At 38.7% G+C, this 6,856-nt stretch overlaps 1 pseudogene; it reads left to right on the top strand.

Annotated features, from left to right (window-relative positions):
* The first annotated feature begins 5,181 nt into the window (after positions 1-5,181).
* LOC107019681 lies at positions 5,182-6,856 on the top strand (annotated as a pseudogene).

The raw sequence follows: 6,856 nt of genomic DNA, 5'->3' as shown, positions 1-6,856 counted from the left end.
TATCTTCCCACTTCCAAGTGGTAACTTGGACTTCTTTGAGTAAGACACCCGGCATTTGGTGTTCGACTTTCACTTGTTTGTAATTTGGGACATTTTGCAACAAATTCCGCTATGTCCCCTTTCAAGCCTTTCCACCAAAATACTTCTCTAAGGTCATGATACATCTTTGTAGAACCCGAATGAATGGAATAATGGGAACCATAAGCTTCATCAAGAATCTGGTTTCTCAAGTCATCAACATTGGGCACACATAACCTTCCTTGATACCTCAAGACACCATCCCCCCTAGGAGAATGACTCATAAAGCTTACCAATAACTGAATCCTTCAGCTTCATCAATGGTTGATCGAGGTGTTGCTTAGACTTCACCTCCACCACCAAAGATGATTCGAAGTTATGATGGACCATAAAACAACCATTAGGAGAATCTTCCAATCTAACACCCAATCTAGCCAACCTATGAACATATTTCGCTATGTATTTCTTGGCTTCTTCTATATGAGACACACTACCCATGGTCATATGACTTAGAGCATCCGCAATCGCATTGGCCTTGCCGGGTGGTAAAGAACTGTCATATCATAATCTTTCAACAATTCCAACCACCTTCTTTGACGAAGATTAAACTCCTTTTGAGTAAATACATATTGAAGACTCTTGTGGTCGGTATACACATCAATATGGACACCATAGAAATAATGTCTCCATAGGAAAATACCACGGCCGCTAACTCAATATCATGAGTTGGATAAATATTCTAATGCACCTTAAGTTGTCTAGAAGCATAAGCTACTACTTTCCCATGTGGATAAGGACACACCCTAAGACCACTCGGGATGCATCACAATATACAACGAAGCCATTGGTACCCTCTGGTAAAGTCAACATCAGAGCGGAGGTAAGCCTCTCTTACAAGAGTTGAAAGCTTCTTTTACATGCCTCCGACCACTCAAATTTCATACTCTTTTTGGTCAAAGTATTCAAAGGATATGAAATGGACGCAAAACGATCCACAAACCTCTTATAGTATCCCGCTAGACCCAAAAGCTTCTAATGTCGATTGGAGTCAATGGTCTAGGCCAATTCTTGACCGCGTCGATTTTCATCAACCCCCTCACTAGAGATGATATGACCAAGAAATGTCTGACCTCAACCAAAACTCACATTTTCTATACTTGGAAAAAAGTTGATTTTCCTTAAGCAGTTGTAACACCGCCCTTAATTGGTAAATGTGTTCACCCTCATTTTTGAATATACCAAGATGTTGGCAATGAAGACAATGAAAAATAAATCTAGGTAACTTTGAAACACCCTATTCATGAGGTCCATAAATTTCATCGGTGCATTAGTGAGACCAAAGGACATTACTAGAAACTCAGAGTGACCATATTGAGTCCTAAATGCCATTTTTGGTATATCCTCACCTCTTTCCCTAAGTTCGTGATACCCCGATCTCAAGTCAATCTTAGAAAAGTATCTTGCCCCTTGGAGTTGATCAAACAAGTTGTCAATCCAAGGGAGAGGATACTTGTTCTTAATAGTGATTTTATTGAGTTGACGATAATCAATGCACATTCTAAGGGACACATCCTTCTTCACAATTAACACGGGAGCACCACGTGGAGAAATACTAGGTCCAATGAAGCCTTTGTCTAGTAAGTCCTTGAGTTGAGCCTTCAACTCTTTCAATTCGGCCGGATCCATCCGATTAGGAGGAATTTAAATAGGGTTGGTATGCGGTAGCAAGTCAATACCAAAATCAATTCCCGTTCGGGAGGGATTCCGGGAAAATCATTAGGAAATACCTTCAAAATTCCCTCACTATGGGGACTAACTCGATGGGAGAATTTTTGGAGTCTAAATCTTTGAATCTTACAATATGGCATGAACACCCTTTTTGAGATCATTTTACAAGCCTTAAGACAAGAGACGATAGGACCTCTAGGAAAAAATTTCTCCCTTTCCACTCTAAGACGGGTTCATTTGGAAAATTGAACTTGAGAATTCTTGTTCTACAATCAATGGAAGCAAAGCAATCATGCAACCAATCCATCCCTAAAATGACATCAAAATCGACCATATCAAGTTCTACTAATTCAACATGAGTAACTTTATTGTGAAACATTATAGAAAAAATTCTATATACCCTCTTTGCAACCACCGACTCACCTAACGGGGTAGTTACCATGAAAGGTTCATTTAGAATATCGGGAAAATATCGAACTTCTTATCTATCAAGGGAGTAAAAAAATATAATGTAGTACCCGGATCAAGTAAAGCCTAAACATCAATAGAGAAGACTCGTAACATACTGGTCACCACAGCGCGAAAAGCATAAAAGTGGTTCTTCTTTGGAGCATCCACATTAGAACTAGTAACTTGAGCTTACCAGCTTCCTTTATCTTGCACCTTCACATTCGAGCAATCCCTAACCTTGTGGCCACTCTTTCCACACCCAAAGCAATTGTCCGCCCATCAAGGCAATCACCATAATGCTTTTTGACACACTTTCCACAAGTTAACTTCTTGTTTGATGAACTGGTACCTTTTTCCTTTTGATACTTAGTGTTAGACACCCTATCATCACGAGCCTAGGCAAATTTGGAAGAACTTGATTAGAAAACCTCTTCATGAACCTATGTTTGTCTTGAATGTCAAGCCTACCCTTAGATAACCACCTTCATAATACATAGCCTTCTTGGCCTCCCTACTCTTTCTCCTTAGCCTAGTTTCTTCCACTTGTTGAGCATGAACCATGAGACGAAAGATATTCATATTATGATGAAGCATAGCCGAACGATATTCTTCCATCAAGTCATCACACACCCCCGTAAGAAAATGACTCATATCATCCCTTGGGTTTGACACCAAGGATGGAGCATACTTGGACAATTTAGTGAACTTCAATGAATAGTCAAGTACATTTATACCTCCTTGACAAAGGTTGATGAATTCTTCCACTTTAGCATCCCTTATCTCTCCAGGAAGAACCTATCAAGGAAAGCCTTCTTGAAGATATCCCAAGTCACCGGGCCACCTCTTGGTGCCCTATTATCCCTCCATTGTACATACCAAGTTTGGGCCACATTTTTGAGTTGATAAGTTGCTAACTCGTCCTTCTCAATTGAGGTCACATCCATAGCATAGAGAATCTTATAGACATCATTGAGAAAATCTTGAGGGTCCTCGTCTGACCTCGACCCGTAGAACATAGGTGGATTCATTTTAGCAAAGTCTCTCAAATGTGAGGCCATAGTGTTAGCATGTTGAGGCACTCGAGGTCCAACCTATCTATTCACTTGGGACATCATAGCTTGAACTGGAGAAGTTATATCATTAGCTTGAGAGGTCATGTATTGAGCCAAATGAAAAGGCTACCCTTATATCTCCATCGGTCATAAGTGCAGCAACATCCGGAACTTGAACACCCATAGCAACTTCTTCAAGTGGAGGCACTTGGTTGTCTTGTGTAGGCACTTGGTTGTCTTGATCTCCCACATTCGCCATTTATTCCTTGGCCCTTCTAGCAACTTCTCTTCGAGTATTCATACCTATAACCACGATCCAAGGTTTAGGTGAAAGCACATAACAGGACTCTAGAGGTACGACATAGGAATACAAAAAGATGAGAGTTTCTAAGCATCACATAGTCTGTCATTCATAAGTGTGGTGCGCTTCACAATCATGAATAAGAATCTACATAGACGTGGTTTAGTGATACATCGTTTCAAGGGATTCAACCTCATGATCTGATACCAAGTTTGTCACATTCGGAAAGTACCCCCTAGACGTAAATGGAGTCGTCGTCCTATCCTCTAAGACTAGCCTCTTAGCATTCATTATTATATTCATATGATAAAAATATAGAAAATTTAAAACTTTTCATCTACACTACTTTATGAGGTTTACTTAGACCTCTAGCTTACACATAATATATTCATATCGAATATACATAGACCGTTCGTATAAGAAGATTACATGGTCTTCTACTTTTATGGCACATATAGAAAACATACATAATATAGTCTTAAAAAGGGATGTCTCATATTAACCATCTAAACGGAGTCAAATCAACATGGGCATAAGCCCTTACACAATGTAGAAATGCCACATAGGGCTTACAACAATATCTTGAAACAATGTGAATGAAATGATTGTCTTTAGACTATAACAAAGAACCATAGCTAGAGTAATAACAAGGAATCATCCTCGGATTTGAGGACACACCCACACTTAGAGAAATGATCAAAGCCTTCCTTCAAAGTGGTCACAACCTTGAACGACCAGAACCTAAAATGTTGGGGAAAAGGGAGAAATTGGGTTAGCACATCAGTCGTACTAAGTATGGAATCATATGCACATACAACATAGAAATCATGCTAAAAGGGGACATTTCATTAAAGCATGCTAATTTACTTTGAAAACACCTTATGCACATTCAAGAACCAATACAAGTCAATAAGCACATATTCCTTAAGTCAAGACCATGTACATCACAAGACCAACATTATCAAGTCTAGTCAAGCCGACATGCATATCAACATAAATGAGCACATAATCGAGATAACTCTATAATCAAGTTATAATATCAAAAAGCATGTATAAGAGTCCATATCATCATAACCAAAGCAAGACCATCACTCGTACACCCCCATTAAGTCCACTAGTGCAATGACTAAGTAAGGCCCTATAACCTCACTCAACCAAGTAAACCCAACAAGGACTATAAGCAATGCCCAACTTCACATACTATATCATTAAGATTGAACACCATCATACTTAAACAATAGAGACCAACCACATGTTTATGAGTGAAATCAACATCACATAGTGTCATTAGCATGTAAGATCAACATATACATATCATTTACATTCATAAGCATATAAGAATATAAGAACATTCTTCAAAAACTTCCCTCAATGCTAAATAGTGCAATGTATATGTAAAGCCCCATACCCCTACCTAGATTAAGCCAAACCCCTTAGGTCATCCTAGTTAGAGTTAACCTTATTACTTCATTTTATCTTTTGGGAACATTTTTCCTTAACCGACATAGACCACATGAGCCAATGTGGAATCCGGTGTCAATGGAACCTTACACCGAAAAAAACTAACTACTTGCCAAGGTAGTACCAAAACGTGAACATAACATCTGTGTGGATCCACTTGCTAGTATTCCTATGGGGGCAACATTGTTCAGAACTGGGAGATGTAGTTGGGACCTGCAGAGTCAAGGTAAGGTTCTTCTTACTCCTTTCAAGCATAAAGTTGTTCTTTAGCATTCCAACTCGCATACTCGTTCATTCAATTTACTGATGTCAGCTGGCCTGCATCGTCTTATGATGTAGACGCAGGTAACCAGGATCAGCATCCAGTGCCTCCATTGATCCAGTTCGAGTATCTAGAGTTAGCGGTGAGACTCCTTACATTCTAGATGACTCTTTTATTTCTTTCCATGTTTTTTTTCTTATAGAATGTTGAGGGTCTGTCCCTACATTCATCTTAGTTTTATAGAGACGTCATAGATAGATAGTATGTCAAGTTTGGGTCTCTATTTATGTACAAATATTTTATTTTGAGACTTAAGTGCCTTTTTATCCAAGACATTTATTTTTAAGTCATTTATGAGATGTTCCTCATTTTACATTGAGTTAAGTCTTCCGCTGAGTTATGTAAGCCAGACCAAGAGTTCGCTCAAGGCCAACAATGGTCATTAGGTGCCGGCCACTTCAGGCTGTCGGCTTGGGGCGTGATATAAGTCTTACCAAAATAATTCACACATTCACTATTTTTTACTCTATAGTTTATATTAAGTATATAATATAACCTCTTTGTAACGGAACATGTCCTAAACTCTTTGCACTTCCTAACTGGCTCCTACCAAATTCTTCTCCAAAAAAAAAAACAAGAAACGGACTGGACCAGAGGCCACATTATAGGCCATGGATCTACAACAACCATGTGGATCGCCCTGTCATGCTGCACCAATGAGATTCTTGTTGTAAAGTCCAAAGAGTTTTCTCGATCATAATTCTTGTAAAAAGAGCAAAAAAATTGTATCAACATTGAAATCTCTTTACGTAGTTGACTAAAAGGGGTACGATGTAACTGGAGAGAACAACAAGGTAATGTTCAATCTTATGATGGAGTACATGCCCGATGGAACACTCATCGATGAAATTAGGAAACAGGGAGGCCGATTGAATGAAGAATTGATCCGACACTACACGAAATAAATTGTTCAAGAACTATACTACCTATATTTTAAAGGGACAATACATTGCGACATTAAGGGTCACAACATTTTGTTATGTAACACTGGTGTCAAATTGGGGTTTCAGATGTTCTAAACGTGTTGATGGTGTGACAATTTGTGGCACACCTATGTTCATGTCACCAGAAGCAGTTCGTAGGAAAGAACATGGTTTTCTTGCTGATATATGGGTGTTAGGATGCACGATTATAGAAATGGCCACGGGTGGTTCACCATAGACTAATTTTAAAAACTTTGCTTCATTGTTATACCATATAGCATTTTCTAGGCAAACACCAGAAATTTCAAAGTTTTTGTCATCAGAAGGAAAGGACTTTTTAAACAAATGCTTGAGAAGAGATCCGAAACAGAGATGTTCAGCGAAAGAGCTACTCAAACATCGATTTCTTGATTTAGACAGCGAAGAAAATCAAGATTTCAAGACGAGTTCTCCAACAACTATTCTTGATCAATGCATTTGGAATTCGAATGAAGAATCAGATAACATTGATGATTCAATACAAGAAATTTGTCGTTGTTTAACGGTTTTGATTCTACAAAGGGTAAGAGAATTGGAATTACAATTAGGAAGACCATATTAG

This window comes from Solanum pennellii, chromosome 5 (assembly GCF_001406875.1).
Source record: "Solanum pennellii chromosome 5, SPENNV200".
Classification (NCBI taxonomy): domain Eukaryota; kingdom Viridiplantae; phylum Streptophyta; class Magnoliopsida; order Solanales; family Solanaceae; genus Solanum; species Solanum pennellii.
The sequence above is the reverse complement of the archived record's forward strand: the minus strand, read 5'-3'. Positions and strand labels throughout refer to the sequence as shown.